The sequence below is a fragment of the Myxine glutinosa genome, chromosome 4 (assembly GCF_964187855.1).
Source record: "Myxine glutinosa chromosome 4, kmMyxGlut1.1, whole genome shotgun sequence".
NCBI classification, from domain to species: Eukaryota; Metazoa; Chordata; class Myxini; order Myxiniformes; family Myxinidae; genus Myxine; species Myxine glutinosa.
In genome coordinates this window covers 216,111,263-216,128,259 of record NC_136264.1, presented here as the reverse complement: position 1 = coordinate 216,128,259, position 16,997 = coordinate 216,111,263, and the positions used below count along the sequence as shown (strand labels likewise).

Here is a 16,997-nt window from a genome sequence, read left to right as displayed (position 1 = left end):
CCAATCAAGAAGGGTCTCATAGTCATATGCTGAGCTAACATCAATCTGTTCAAATGACCTTACCTGTCATCCATACCATAATTAAAGGTGAAGACGCAAGAAAATACGAGAAACGTTACAGATAAGAACAGTTCCTGCCGAAGCAATGTCCAAAACAAAGGGATGCAATCACTGGGAGGGAGGAATAAATGTCTTTCGTTCGGTGAACATTGGACGGATGAGTAACCGGCTGATCTCATAGTGCACCCACTCGGGCAGGCTTTCCATTAAGCTAATGGCATGTTATCGACCTGGCAGCATGTGAACCATGAAGCAATGAGAAGCGTTTGTGGTGCTGAGAGCACAAACCTGGCCTCAATATTACATATTATACCCGAAGATGTCAAAGCAAGATTGTGCCAAGTATGAGACAACAAAATGGCTGCAATCTTCACCTTTCCACTTCAAGGTATGATCTAGATCATTAAGATGGCGTGTGGACGAGCTGGTACACACACTTTGTCACATAAACATCAAGGATATTTGGAGAGAATTCACGAATCCACATGGAATTAGGAATATTAAATTAGGATTCTGCATCATGAACTCAGCTGCACATGCTTAAGAACACCAAGCAGGCCAACACTTTTTACATTTTCCTTTAAATGCAATAATACAAAAGTTATGAACAATTTTTACATTTTCACCAATCATTACCAACCAATTATGATTAAATATCGTATTATCCATTCTCTACTACGCCTACTTTGATGTCCATGCACAAAAGAAGAATGTGATGCGAATACATCATCAAAATCTCTATCCGCACCATATGGCAAGCTCTATCATTGCCTCAAATTATTGGAATGGGATTCAAAATGTAATGAGTGCAAAAGAAAACAAAACAACCAAAATAAACAAAAACTGTGAAAACAAAAAACTACAAAACAACCAAAACTACGAAAATAAACGACGAAGAAAATAAAAACACACCACTGGTATAAACAAAGCGATGAAAAAAAACAAAAAAAAAAACAAGCAACACTAATACTACAAACAAAACCATAACAATAAGCAACTAATAAAATAAACAACACTATTAATATAAGAAATTACCACATGGAAACAAAATAACTAAAATAAACAAAACTGGGAGAACACATCAAACCACAAAAACAATCAAAACTATAACAATAAGCAACTAAGAAACGAACAGAACTAGTACAAACAAAACCATCATAAAATTCAAACAATGAAAATAAACTAAACTACAGAAATAAACTACAACAGTAAACAACTACTGGAGAAAACAAAACTACAAAAATAATAAAAACCAGAAAAACAAACAAAACTACAAAAATAAAAAACTACTACAATAAACAACTACTAGAGTAAGCAACACTACAACATTAATCAAAACAAGGAAAACAAGAAATACAAAAATAAAAAACTGACAATAAACAACTACTAGAGTAAGCAACACTACAACATTAATCAAAACAAGGAAAACAAGAAATACAAAAATAAAAAACTACTACAATAAACAACTACTAGAGTAAGCAACACTACAACATTAATCAAAACAAGGAAAACAAGAAATACAAAAATAAAAAACCGACAATAAACACAACTATGAGATAAACAAAACGACAAAAATAATCAATACCATAAAACAAACAAAACTACAAAAAAGAAGAAAACATACTACAAAACAACCAATAAACAAAACCATGAACATAAACAACAAAACTACTTGTATAAACAAAACACTAGAAATAAACAAACCAATGAAAACAAAGCTACAAAAACTATGAAAATAAAGAATATAAAAAAACACCACTAGTGTCATCAAAACTACGAAAATAAACAAGAAAATGAAAACACAACAATTATAAACAAAACAAAACTACAAAAATAAATAACACTAGTACAATAAACAACTATGAAAATAAACAACTAGGATTATAAACAAAACAAATAAAACAAACAATGAAGAAAATAAAAAACATGACTCGTCTCAGCAAAACTATGAAAATAATTGAAATTTCAAAACTAAACAACACTAGTAGTGCAAACAAAACCACTGATATAAATGAAACTATGAAAATAAACAAAAAAATAAAATCAACAAAACCATGATAACAAACAAAACGATAAAAATGAACAAAAAAAACCATTATAAACAAAACAAAAACTGCCAAAATTTAAAATAACCAATACAATAAACACAACTACAAAAACAAAAAACGACGAAAATAAACAAAGCTATGAAAATAAACAATCTTTCATGCCCGATAACAACTCTTCAGGATGAGGACACAGTCACCCGGTGCATTAAAGAACCCACAAAGTGCCTTCACACCACACCCTCTGTCCTGCAGTCTGACCCCACCACGTAGACCACCCATACATTCTCACCTCCCAATGTAGCCTTTGATCTACCTACCCCCACTGTTCACCACTCACTCAGACACCAAACCTTCCTCGTCTGAACAATTACACATGTGCAGGCTCTTTGGGGCCAAATATGGAGCACCAGAGCTGTAAACAAGGGCCAGGCTGCATACAGCAGGAGAATTACGTCATCGTGAATAGCATTACACAATGGTGCATGAAGCAAGATCATCTATAATTCATCAACAAAACATCCTTAGTCTTCACCAATTGCTTTTCCACGCCCTTTCTGTCTTCTCTTCTCCTCTCCTCTCCTGCCCCTCTCCCCCTGTCTCTCTCCCCTCCTGCCCCGCACCCCCTGTTCGCCCCCCCCCTGTCTCTCTCCCCTCCTGCCCCTCACCCCCTGTTCCCCTCCCCTCCCACTGTCCTCCCCCTCTGCCCCTGTCGCCCCCTGCCATTCTCCCCCTGTTCCCTTCCCCTGCCCCTCTCCCCCTGTTCCCCTCCCCTCCCCCTGTCCCCTTCCCTGCTCCTCTTCCCTCCTGTCCCCCTGATCCTCTCCCCCTGTTCTCCTCTCCCCCTCCCCTGCCCCTGTCCTCCTCCCCATCCCCTCTCTCCTCCTGTCCCACTCCCCTGTTCCACTTGCCCCCTGTCCCACTCCCCCTACCCTCCCCTATCCTATCCTCCTCTCCTCCTCTCCTCCTCCCTTCGTCTCTTTTTTTTTTTTTTTTTTTTTTGTATACAAGATCGAGGCTCGTGAAAGAGCTAACATTAATCACACAAAAAGACAAACCGACACACAAAACACAAAAAACAAGGGGAGCGGCAGACAAAATGGGGAGAGAGGGGGAAGGACACAAAAGATAGGGGGCAGAGGGGGAAGGACACAAACACAACATTTGAGAGCAGGGACATCGGGAGGACTTGGGGGGAGGTGGGAGAGGAATAAAACATATGAACACTGCAAGGACTCTGGGGTGAATTACCGGGGGTAGAAAAGATCAAGGTTATTGATGGGGGAAGATAAGAGATGGTGGTGAACAGCTGTTTTAAAGACCTGGAGGGAGGAGTGGGATTGAAGGGAGTGGGCGAGTTTGTTCCAGAGGCGGGAGAAAAGGGGAATTAAAGAGTGAAGGTGAGCAGAGAGCCTAGACTTTGGCAGTTTAACCATAAGAGGGTTGCAGGCAGATCTTGTGCGACCTGAAGGAATATTGGGGGGACAGAGCACAGAGAGAGCTGGGGGAGCAAGGCCGGAGAGGAGTCGGTAGAAGGCAGAAAGACCACCAACCTGCCTGCGGTGAGTGAGTGAAAGGCCCTCGGTGTTGACTACATCGCAGGAGATTCCAATGATTCTGAAAGCTTTGGCCTCAACAGCGTGAAGCCGAGCAAGGTGTGAGGCGGGAGCACCAGCCCAGAGGGGGGAACAGTATTCCATTGAGCTGCGGATGAAAGCCTTGTATGTGGTGAGGAGCTCAGGTGTGCCAAGGAAGGACTTCGCACGACGGAGGATGCCCAGTCGGCGACTGGCTTTGGAGGCCAGCTTGGAAATGTGGTTTTCCCAAGAAAGATCATGGCAGATAGTGAGACCCAAAAGCTTGAGCGACAGAACTTCTTGGAGAGGATTGTTGAGAAAGTAGATGGGAGGGTTGTCCAGTCGGTCCTTTCGGAGAGACATTGTAAGAGTGTGAGATTTGTCAGGATTGAAAGACATGTTCCACTTGTTTGACCAGTCTGTGATTTTGTCCAGGTCTGCAGAGAGTGAGGAGGCTGCAGACTGCCGATCTGAGGGATGAGGAATGCAGCGACAGAGAGTAGAGTCGTCAGCAAAGAGATAGAGAGGATTTTCAAGAGAGTTAGAGAGATCATTGATGAAGACCAGAAAAAGCACAGGGCCCAGAACACTACCTTGGGGAACTCCAGCCTGAACAGGAAGAGGAGATGAGAGAAACCCATTCAGGGCCACACGTTGACTACGACCAGAGAGGAAGTCCGCCAGCCATGCGTGGAGATTTCCATGGATACCAAAGGAGGAGAGTTTGGTGAGCAGAGCAGGGTGCCAGACCGTATCGAAGGCACGTGAAATGTCAAGGGAGACCGCTCTAATTTCCTGTTTGGCGTTGAGGACCTCCATCCATTGTTGAGAAAGCAGAAGCAGCATGTCCAGAGTAGAGTGACCAGGTCTGAAACCAAATTGATGATCAGAGATCAAGCCATTGGAGAAGAGGAAAGATTTAATATCTGAAGCAATGATGGATTCCATGACTTTGCTGATAATTGGGAGAAGGCTGATTGGTCTGTAGTTGCTGGGATCTGTTTTTGCACCTTTTTTGTGCAAACCGGTGATGTTGGCTGATTTCCAAGCAGATGGCAGATGACCTTGAGCAAAAGAGAGGGTGAAGAGAACAGAAAGAGGGAGTGAAAGAGCAGAAGAACATGATTTTAGGACCCGTGGGCTGATGCCGTCAGGACCAGTTGCAGAATCAGAGTCGAGGGTTGACAGAAACTTTTCCACCTTGTCAGGAGGAAAGGACACAGAGTCCAGGAGCAGCTGGGTACGACTGGGTACGGTGGGTACAGAGAGGGATGGGTTTGGGACACAAGATTTAGAGGCAAACACAGAGTTGAGGCATTCAGCTTTTTGACGTGCGGAGTCAGCCATTAAGCCGTTTGTGGTGAGGGAGGGGATGGAGGGGGAACAAACACCAGAAACAGATTTGACCAGACGCCACCAGGATTTGGAAGAGGGAGACAGATAAGAGAGTTCGGTCTTGAGAACGGTGAGATATTGTTTCCTGGCTCTCCTGAGGGTGGACACACACTTGTTTCGGGCTTTGTGAAAGGAAATGAGATTTCCTTCCATTGGATTTGCTTTCCAGGAGACGAAAGCAAGTTGTTTCAGGGCAACAGCCTCACCACAAGATTCCGTGTACCATGGACGGGAGGAAGGGTATGACAACTGAAGACGAGATGGTATAAATCTGTGCATGAGAGAGAGCAATTTACTTTGAAAGAATTCCCAGAATGAGTTGATGTCAGAGGCGGTAGAGATGGGAGACCAGTCCAGATGATTGATGGCTGCTTGAAGACCGTGCCAGTTGGCCTGAGTGAAATGCCAGACTCGTCGACGCTGAGGAGGCTCTCTGAGAATGGTCAGAGAGATGTCCACTTTGACAAGCACATGATCAGATGAGCCGATTGGAGCAGAAGAAGAGCAGCAGACATTTTCAGGGAAGTTTGTCATAACCAAATCCAGAAGAGAAGATGCTCCGTTGACTGAGATCCGGGTCGGGAAATTGACAGATTGTGTCAGTCCCAGTGAGTCGCAGAAGTCCTTTGCTGAAGAGCCATGGCTGGTGAGAGAGGTACCCACACCCAGCCAACTGGCATGGTGACAATTGAAATCACCACATATGAGGAAGAGAGAGTTGGGATGGGTAGATAGAAGTTGGTCCATATTATCAGACAGTGAGATGTAGATGGAGTCATCGCTGTTTGGTGGACGGTACAACACACATATGAACAAAAGGTGGGAGCGAAGGGGAAGCCGTAGCCAAAGGTATTCCTGGGGGTGAGGTGGAGAGAGGGCAGTGGAGGGCGAGTGAGGAAGAGAGTTTTTTATAAAGATAGCAACCCCACCTCCAGGACGAGGCTCAGATCTATCATACCGGAGGAGGGAGTAACCTGGGAGAGATACCAAGGCATCAGAGACATCATGAAGGAGGAAAGTTTCTGTTAAGCAGATCACGTCTGGTTTGTCAGAAGCAACCTGTATGGAGAGATCGGTCAAGTTTGAGCGAAGGCCCCGGATGTTTGAGGTCCATACCGTTAATGAAGAGGAAGGGGGAGCATCGGGTCCAGAACAGGGGGGGGGAGGGGTAGGGTAAGATGTGGAAGAGGAGGAAGAGGTAGGGAGAGCTGCTGAAGGTGTGTCAGAGATTTCAGAGATTTCAGAATAGCTTGGAGAAAGGGAAGAATGGGGCGGACAAAAGGTTTGATGGAGATTGGGTGAGGCACAGTGAGGTGTTATTTGAGGAGGGGGAAGAGCGAGGCAGAAGGTTTGGGGAGATGAAGGTGAAAGTTGGAAGGGGGAAGAAGCAGGGAGGATGCTTTGAGGAGGAGGGGTGAGAGGGGAGTCTAGGAGGGGAGGAGCGAGGGAGAGTCTCGGAGGGGAGGGGTGTGGGGGGAGTTTAGGAGGGAGGGCAGGGAAGGGGCAAGGGGGGAGATTTGAAAGGGATGGGTGATGGGGAGGATTTGGAGGGGAGGGGTGAGATTGGATTTTGAAAAGTGTACGATTCATGGGAAACGAACATTTTTTGCAAAATGAGTTTGAGACCTTCGAGTCAAAAATACGTTTGAGGACACTGGGGGAGGGGTGGAGTTCTGGATAGTTTAGGGAATGTAGAAAGGAGGAACTGTAAGAGATGGTATTATATATTTTTTTTGGAATGAATAGATTTGGTGAGCAAGACGAAAGCATCCTTTTGTAGGAAAAGAAGAAAAGGGTGTTATAATATATGAGAGAAAATAGTTGTTCAGGGGAGAGATTATACATTTCTAAACCGCGTGATCGCGAACGAAGAACGAACGAACAAAAAGAACAACAAATAAACGAATAAGACCTGGGAAGGAAATATTATTTTTGGGGGTTTTTTTTTTTTTTTTGTGAGTACAGATATTAAACAAGGAGGTACGGGGTGAACGACTGGGACGAAACAGAGAACGAAAAATAATTTCAGCGCATTCGACGAATCGCTGAGAGAAAAACGAAACCACAAGGTCGGAGACGGTACGGTAGTCCAAGCCTACGAGTACTAGGCCGCAGAATACTCGATACCATTAACCGACGATTGTGTATACATGTACGAAAAATTAGCACCGAAAATTTTCCAAAAGATACGCTATAGGTACACACACCGAAAGATAGATACAGTCTCGACAAAAACACGATTTTGATAGATCACTTAGCTTCGAGAGCGTGAGCGTCTCCCCCTCCCTTCCCCCTCCCCTCTCCTCACTCTCTCTCCAACTCCTCCCCACCTCCCCTCCTTTTCTCCTCTGCCCCTCTGCTCCTCTGCCCCTCTGCCCCTCTCTCTAACTCTGTCGTAGTCCTGACTTTGTGAAGGCGGGTTGCACCATCTTGGATGTGGGACATCTCTGGGTCGCTCCTGCGAGATCGATCAGCTGTTTCCGTACTGCATACTTGTTTGAGAGAACTGTCTGGGGCTATACAACAACAACAAATAGAACAACAGAAACAACATACTTGCCCCAATCATTTCCCGAAGCCACATTAAGGCCGTTTACACTGGCCTTTCGAAGGGAGAGGGAACGCAATTGGTGGGGGTGACACGAGTTATGATGCTGTATTGGTGTTCACAACACACACACAATTAGTTACGATGCTGTATTGGTGTTCACAACACACGCACACGCACACACACACACACACACACACACACACACACACACGATGCTGAATTGGTGTTCACAACACACACACAATTAGTTACGATGCTGTATTGGTGTTCACAACACACACACACACACACACACACACACACACACACACACACACACACACACACACACGCAATTAGATACGATGCTGTATTGGTGTTCTGTTACGTGCTCCTCCCCGACCCCATTGTCACGGTGTACCTCCAAGCCCCGAGAGGAGTCATGGCAGAAAAATGTGTTATTCTGTATGTCAAAGATCAACGGAGAAGCCACACCAATTGTTACAAACAAATAAGTATTGTATTAAGATCACACAAGAATAACAGTACAACAATAATAGTAATCAAAAGTACAATCAATATATGTCCTATGATGGTACCATCAGTTTTGTAATATATAACTCACTGTGCTCCAAGTGAGTGAAACAAGAACATCCCCAATGTCTCTAATCCCCGGCTTCAAGCCAAAGTCAATCCGCTCCAGCGATCGACAGATCAATGTCCAATCGAGACCAGAATCCCGATGGGTTGGCAGGTACAGTCCTGCTGCCAAAGCTGTGCAAAGGCGCCCTCCACGCGACTGGGAAATCCAAAGGCGCCCTCCAGGCGACTCGGAAATCACACCCTCGGGTATGGACGTTCCACAGCTCACAGTCGGCGACACGCAGACTTTCCACTCAAAAGCCATGTCACACACACAAACCCCAGATCGACGTCTGAATGCGGTGAAAATGGTCGAAACGAGACGAAACCTTGAGCGAAGCGCAAGTCCTGCACGAGTCAAAATGGCCGATGGCCCGGTCTCGTGGCGCAAAGGCACGACGATGATGACGATGATTCTCTTCAGAATCCACCGCAAAACCTGACATGCAGGTTGATCTGTCACAGCGATAACAACTCTGTCGCAGGAATCCCTTTCCTGGGAAACCCAAAGTTCACTCGTGACTCTTGCTCGCCAACGTTCGCTCTGGACCTCGAAGCGACTATGCTTCTTGTCTGACTCTACTCGCTCCGCCTTCTTTTTCTCCTCCTTTTCTTCGTCGTCCGGTTCCGGTTTCATTTAAAACTAACTTTTTCACCTTTTGAAAACAGTTCATTAACAATAAACCTTTTGACAACAATAATAGTACATGGAATCGAAAATGTTTACAGTGGATGAAAACCACAACAACGGAAGTGACGAATCCGTAACAGTTCACAACACACACACAATTAGTTACGATGCTGTGTTGGTGTTCACAACACACACACAATTAGTTACGTTGCTGTATTGGTGTTAACAACACACAAACACAATTAGTTACGATGCGGTATTGGTGTACACACACACACACACACACACACACACACACACACACACACACACACACACACACACAATGAGTTACGACGCTGGATTGGTGTTCACAAAACACACACACAATTCGTTACGATGCTGTATTGGTGTTCACAACACACACACAATTAGTTACGATGCTGAATTGGTGTTCACAACACACACACAATTAGTTACGATGCTGAATTGGTGTTCACAACAAACAAACACACACAATTAGTTACGATGCTGTATTGGTGTTCACAACAAACAAACACACACAATTAGTTACGATGCTGTATTGGTGTTCACAACACACACACACACACACACACACACACACACACACACACACACACACACACACACACACACACACACACACACACACACACACACACACACACCGCATGTGGAAAACGTAAGTACACCCCGACATTTATCACTACTTCAAATACTTAAAATTAGAATCAGGTGCACCAGCTCAGGTGCAAATGATTAGAACATCGTTTTTTTTTGGTTTTTTTTGTATACTGAATCGAGGCTCGTGAAAGAGCTAACATTTACTTCACAAACAAATCAACCAGACAAACAAAATACCCAAAAAGAGGGAGCGGAAGACAAGATGGGGAGAGAAGGGGAAGCACACAAACACAACATCCGAGAGCAGGGAGATGTGTGGAAGGGATCTTGGAGGAACCTGTCTTATTTCAACCTCAGACATTTAGTTTGGTTTGCTCTTTGTTGTTGAAGTGTGCGGCGTCACCATGCCTAGATCAAAAGAGCTCTCTGAGGCCTTCAGAAAGAAGGTTATAGATGCCTGCGAGTCTGGGAAGGGATTTAAAAAGATCTCCAAACAATTTGAAATCAATCATTCGACTGTCCGGAAGATCATCTACAAGTGGAGAAGATTCCAAACAACTGCCAACTTGTTCAGGCCAGGCCGCCCCAGCAAGTTCAGCCCGAGAGCAGACCGCAAGATGCTGAAAGAAGTCTCTAAGAACCCCAGAATGTCATCACGGGACCTACAGGTAGCTCTTGCCACTGTTGATGTCAAAGTGCACGAGTCTACCATTAGAAAGAGGCTGCACAAAATTGATCTACATGGGAGGTGTGCCAGGAGGAAACCTTTGCTGTCCAGAAAGAACATCAGGGCAAGACTAAAGTTTGCCAATGAACACCGAGGCAAAGACCAGCACTTCTGGAACAATGTGCTCGGGACAGATGAGTCAAAGGTAGAGCTATTTGGCCACAGTACCAGAAGACATGTTTGGCGAAAACCAAAGACAGCATTTGACCACAAGAACCTGATACCAACTGTAAAGCATGGTGGTGGAAATATTATGGTTTGGGGCAGCTTTGCTGCATCAGGGCCTGGGCAGCTCACCATCATAGAATCCACTATGAATTCTTCATTGTACCAGAGGGTGCTTGAGGATAATGTGAGGCCATCTGTCGGAAAGTTGAAGCTCAACCAAAGATGGACCTTGCAACATGACAATGACCCTAAACGTACCAGTAAATCCACCAAGGAATGGCTGAAAAAGAAAGAAATGGAGGGTTCTGCAATGGCCAAGTCAAAGCCCAGATCTAAATCCCATCGAGATGTTGTGGGGGATTTGAAACGAGCTGTGCATGCAAGAAACCGCTCAAACATCGCACAGCTGAAAGAATTCTGCATGGAGGAGTGGACAAAAATTTCTCCCAGTCGATGTCAGAGAGTGGTAGACAGTTATAAGAAACGCCTACTTGAGGTTGTTTCTGCCAAAGGGGGCAATACCACCTATTAGAGCCAAGGGTGTACTTACTTTTTCCACATGCAAAATTTGCATTTATGTTTATTTAAATTATACAATGGACTAAAACCACCGTTTAGAGGCCATTTTTCCCCGCAAAGCGGGGGTTGGCCTTTTCGGGGACCGTGGTAGTTGTTGTTTTTTGGTCCCCTTTTTGAAGCAATGTTTTACGGCCGGATGCCCTTCCTGACGCCAACCCTTTTTGCCGCCTTCAACGACAAACAGGGAATTACCAGTGAACTGGTACTCAATTAGCCGACCTCGGAAGGATGACAGGCTGAGTCAACCCCCCTGGCATTAATTCGGCGATCGACCGAGATTCGAACCCAGGATCCTAGGATCCTAAGCCGGCACCCTAGCCGCTAGCCCGACACCAGGGATAATGTAATATACAATGGACTACAAAATGTAAATGTTTTATGATATTTGTTATATTATATCACCTTTATCTATCAATATTGTTGAAATGAAGATCAAATAGCTGTATGTTGAAATATGTTGAAAAAGTCAAAACTTTACATGGGAAGTACTTACTTGACCTTGACCTTTGACCCTTGAAAATGACCTCTGAAGGTCAACAAAATCTATTCAATCAGATTCATCACCTACAAAACTATGCGAAAGGAAAGCAAGATCAGGGTTCTGTGACACCTAGAAGCCAAGATGTCCCATTTTCTGTTCCGTGGCTATGGAGCGGAATTTTGTTTTACATCGCCATAGTCACCACATCCTTGGCCCGAGCAAATGCAACACAGCACAATGTTTTAGCTCGGCGACATAGTTCACGTAAAAAAAAAAAAAAGTGGACATTGAAAATGGTCGTGTCAGGGATGAACAATATCGGCTAAAAATGCAAAGAAATGCATTTTTTAGTTTCACTTTGATTTTTGACCTTGAAAACGACATCTGAAGGTCACAATGCCTATTCCATTGGATCACGCGCCCTCAAAACTATGCATATGGATATAATACCAAGGTCATGTTTGTAGGTGGTCCAGAAGTTAAGATATGCTCCTTTGCATATTTTCAATATTGGTTGCCCTACAACAGTACTGGTTGCTATGGTAACCCCAAAATGACAATGCTCCATTTCTCAAACGGTGGTTGCTATGGTAACCCCAAAATGACAATGCTCCATTTCTCAAACGGTGGTTGCTATGGTAACCCCAAAATGACAATGCTCCATTTATCAAACGGTGGTTGCTATGGTAACCCCAAAATGACAATGCTCCATTTCTCAAATGGTGGTTGCTATGGTAACCCCAAAATGTCAGAATGTTACATTTCTCAAACGGTGGTTGCTATGGTAACCCCAAAATGACAGAATGTTACATTTCCCAAACGGTGGTTGCTATGGTAACCCCAAAATGACAGAATGTTACATTTCCCAAACGGTGGTTGCTATGGTAACCCCAAAATGACAGAATGTTACATTTCTCAAATGGTGGTTGCTATGGTAACCCCAAAATGACAATGCTCCATTTCTCAAACGGTGGTTGCTATGGTAACCCCAAAATGACAATGCTCCATTTCTCAAACGGTGGTTGCTATGGTAACCCCAAAATGACAATGTTACATTTCCCAAACGGTGGTTGCTATGGTAACCCCAAAATGACAATGTTACATTTCTCAAACGGTGGTTGCTATGGCAACCCCAAAATGACAGAATGTTACATTTCCCAAACGGTGGTTGCTATGGTAACCCCAAAATGACAATGTTACATTTCCCAAACGGTGGTTGCTATGGTAACCCCAAAATGACAGAATGTTACATTTCCCAAACGGTGGTTGCTATGGTAACCCCAAAATGACAGAATGTTACATTTCCCAAACGGTGGTTGCTATGGTAACCCCAAAATGACAGAATGTTACATTTACCAAACGGTGGTTGCTATGGTAACCCCAAAATGACAGAATGTTACATTTCCCAAACGGTGGTTGCTATGGTCACCCCAAAATGACAATGTTACATTTCCCAAACGGTGGTTGCTATGGTAACCCCAAAATGACAGAATGTTACATTTCCCAAACGGTGGTTGCTATGGTAACCCCAAAATGACAGAATGTTACATTTCTCAAACGGTGGTTGCTATGGTAACCCCAAAATGACAGAATGTTACATTTCCCAAACGGTGGTTGCTATGGTAACCCCAAAATGACAGAATGTTACATTTCCCAAACGGTGGTTGCTATGGCAACCCCAAAATGACAGAATGTTACATTTCCCAAACGGTGGTTGCTATGGTAACCCCAAAATGACAATGTTACATTTCCCAAACGGTGGTTGCTATGGTAACCCCAAAATGACAGAATGTTACATTTCCCAAACGGTGGTTGCTATGGTAACCCCAAAATGACAGAATGTTACATTTCCCAAACGGTGGTTGCTATGGTAACCCCAAAATGACAGAATGTTACATTTCCCAAACGGTGGTTGCTATGGTAACCCCAAAATGACAGAATGTTCCATTTCCCAAACGGTGGTTGCTATGGTAACCCCAAAATGACAGAATGTTACATTTCTCAAACGGTGGTTGCTATGGTAACACCAAAATGACAGAATGTTACATTTCCCAAACGGTGGTTGCTATGGTAACCCCAAAATGACAATGCTCCATTTCCCAAACGGTGGTTGCTATGGTAACACCAAAATGACAATGTTACATTTCCCAAACGGTGGTTGCTATGGTAACCCCAAAATGACAGAATGTTACATTTCTCAAACGGTGGTTGCTATGGTAACCCCAAAATGACAGAATGTTACATTTCTCAAACGGTGGTTGCTATGGTAACACCAAAATGACAATGTTACATTTCCCAAACGGTGGTTGCTATGGTAACCCCAAAATGACAATGCTACATTTCCCAAACGGTGGTTGCTATGGTAACACCAAAATGACAATGTTACATTTCCCAAACGGTGGTTGCTATGGTAACCCCAAAATGACAGAATGTTACATTTCTCAAACGGTGGTTGCTATGGTAACACCAAAATGACAATGTTACATTTCCCAAACGGTGGTTGCTATGGTAACCCCAAAATGACAATGCTCCATTTCCCAAACGGTGGTTGCTATGGTAACCCCAAAATGACAGAATGTTACATTTCCCAAACGGTGGTTGCTATGGTAACCCCAAAATGACAGAATGTTCCATTTCCCAAACGGTGGTTGCTATGGTAACCCCAAAATGACAATGCTCCATTTCTCAAACGGTGGTTGCTATGGTAACACCAAAATGACAATGTTACATTTCCCAAACGGTGGTTGCTATGGTAACCCCAAAATGACAATGCTCCATTTCTCAAACGGTGGTTGCTATGGTAACCCCAAAATGACAATGTTACATTTCCCAAATGGTGGTTGCTATGGTAACCCCAAAATGACAATGTTACATTTCCCAAATGGTGGTTGCTATGGTAACCCCAAAATGACAATGTTACATTTCCCAAATGGTGGTTGCTATGGTAACCCCAAAATGACAATGTTACATTTCCCAAATGGTGGTTGCTATGGTAACCCCAAAATGACAGAATGTTACATTTCCCAAACGGTGGTTGCTATGGTAACCCCAAAATGACAGAATGTTACATTTCCCAAAAGGTGGTTGCTATGGTAACCCCAAAATGACAATGTTACATTTCCCAAACGGTGGTTGCTATGGTAACCCCAAAATGACAGAATGTTACATTTCCCAAACGGTGGTTGCTATGGTAACCCCAAAATGACAATGTTACATTTCCCAAACGGTGGTTGCTATGGTAACCCCAAAATGACAGAATGTTACATTTCCCAAACGGTGGTTGCTATGGTAACCCCAAAATGACAATGTTACATTTCCCAAACGGTGGTTGCTATGGTAACCCCAAAATGACAATGTTACATTTCCCAAACGGTGGTTGCTATGGTAACCCCAAAATGACAGAATGTTACATTTCTCAAACGGTGGTTGCTATGGTAACCCCAAAATGACAGAATGTTACATTTCCCAAAAGGTCCCCCATGATTTTAAAAACTATGGACATATTGCTTTCATAACAAGTGTGTCCCTCTTTGTCCCTCAATCTGGTACCAATTCCCACATCCAACCCACTGGACCAAAGATCACCGCAAGGGAATCTCTCCCACCGGGTATCTCCGTCTGTCGTTCATCTGTATTCTCCACTTGACAGTTCATCGTTTGGTCAGACGAAGGCATCATATGATGGGGACACGATTGTCCCACACGGTTCATTGCTGCACATTTCTACACATGTTGACACATACAATGCCATGCCGTTCATCGTCATGAAGAATGGACCAACAAAAACGGTCATCCGTTCAATGTCCTTCCTGGCAATCCTTGATATCATCATTTCCCTCCCTCATCACTTCACCCTCGCCAGAATTTGGGATAAATGTCACATTTTGACAGATGTTAGTGACATTTAACTCTCATTACACAGGAATGAAAACGTTATGGAGACAATATAGCTCCGAGGCTTCCAAATGATTGCTAAACACAGGTAGCTATTGCTCCATGATTGGTTGCGTTTTTTTTGTTTGTTTGTTTGTTTTTGTCAAATTTCACACGCAATTGGCACACCTTCCTTCCGTGCTTCCTTCTGTGTACGTGATGCGTCATTAAGATGAAGATTACCGCACTGTGGTTACACGCAGGCGTGGAACAGTGCCGATACAACGAACACCTGTCCTATTTCAGTCTGCCCACCATGTCAGCACCATGTCCCCACCATGTCACCACCATGTCATGTCCCCGACATGTCCCCACCATGTCCCCGACATGTCCCCACCATTTCCCCACCATGTCCCCAACATGTCTCCACAATGTCCCCAACATGTCCCCATCATGTCCCCACCATTCCCCCAACATGCCCCCAACATGTCTCCACAATGTCCCCAACATGTCCCCGCCATGTCCCCAACATGTCTCCACAATGTCCCCACCATGTCCCCAACATGTCTCCACAATGTCCCCAACATGTCCCCAACATGTCCCCACCATTCCCCCAACATGTCCCCGCCATGTCTCCACAATGTCCCCGCCATGTCCCCAACATGTCTCCACAATGTCCCCGCCATGTCCCCAACATGTCCCCACCATGTCCCCACCATTCCCCCAACATGCCCCCAACATGCCCCCAACATGCCCCCAACATGTCCCCGCCATGTCCACACCATGCCCCCAACATATCCCCGCCATGTTCCCACCATCTACAGAGATTCTAACTACGAGTACACTCCATCTTCCTTTACATCTTGAATCCGAACCTGCATAATATGAACCTTCAAACGTCATAACTTCAAACATTGCCATTTAACAGCAAAATACCTGAGGCTTTCCGATGCAATGCAGTCAGAGAAGAAATCAAGGTGATGTAATAGAAAAATGCGCACGGGGAGTGCAACGAGGGGTACACATCACCATCACACCCGACTTCCATAAAGGAATAAGGCTTTCACCATCAATAAATAATTCCCATTAGGGAGTGAAGGGAGAGATGGAGTAGAGAAAGAGACGGATTGGGAAAATGATGTCTGCTTAAATAACTTTTTAGAATAACAAAAAACAAGATCCGCAGAAAAATCCATAAAATACACAGGACAGTAGTGATAAGTCCATTGGATTGACATTAGAGTTTGTCCTGTATTTCAATTCACAACACATTTATCATTATCTGATAAACAAACTCCAGCAAGCTGCTAGAAATCCACGTATGCAGACACAAACACACACACAAACACACACACACACACACACACACACTCATATATCATCATCATCATCATCATCATCACAGCCATTTCATATCTGTCTGTCCGTCTGTCTGATGAATTTTTGACGCCAATACATTCCATCCTTACTTATCCAATCTCAACCAAACTTGACAGGATGACAAAGGGTTACACAATGAAGGTTGTAGCACATTCATTTGCCCCCCTCCCCAAGGGGGTTTTCTCCCCGGAGCGGGTTTTTCCCACCATTGCCGTCAATGGGGTTGCATGTTGAGGTGTATATCAATGTTAAATTAGCTTTATCGTGGCGTTTTTCCAAGGCCGC

General features: G+C 44.2%; 1 protein-coding gene across 4 annotated transcripts in view; it reads right to left on the bottom strand.

Moving 5' to 3' along the window:
* Positions 1-16,997, bottom strand: part of LOC137425707 (GRB2-associated-binding protein 1) — a 142,795-nt gene that overhangs the window by 53,143 nt on the left and 72,655 nt on the right. The window contains exon 1 of one of the 4 annotated variants that reach the window (XM_068114409.2): positions 64-153. The exons of the other annotated variants lie outside the window; for them this stretch is intronic. The gene's annotated coding sequence lies outside the window, so the exon portion shown is untranslated. Of the gene's footprint in view, positions 1-63; positions 154-16,997 lie in introns of those variants that run through there. 4 annotated transcript variants of the gene reach the window in all.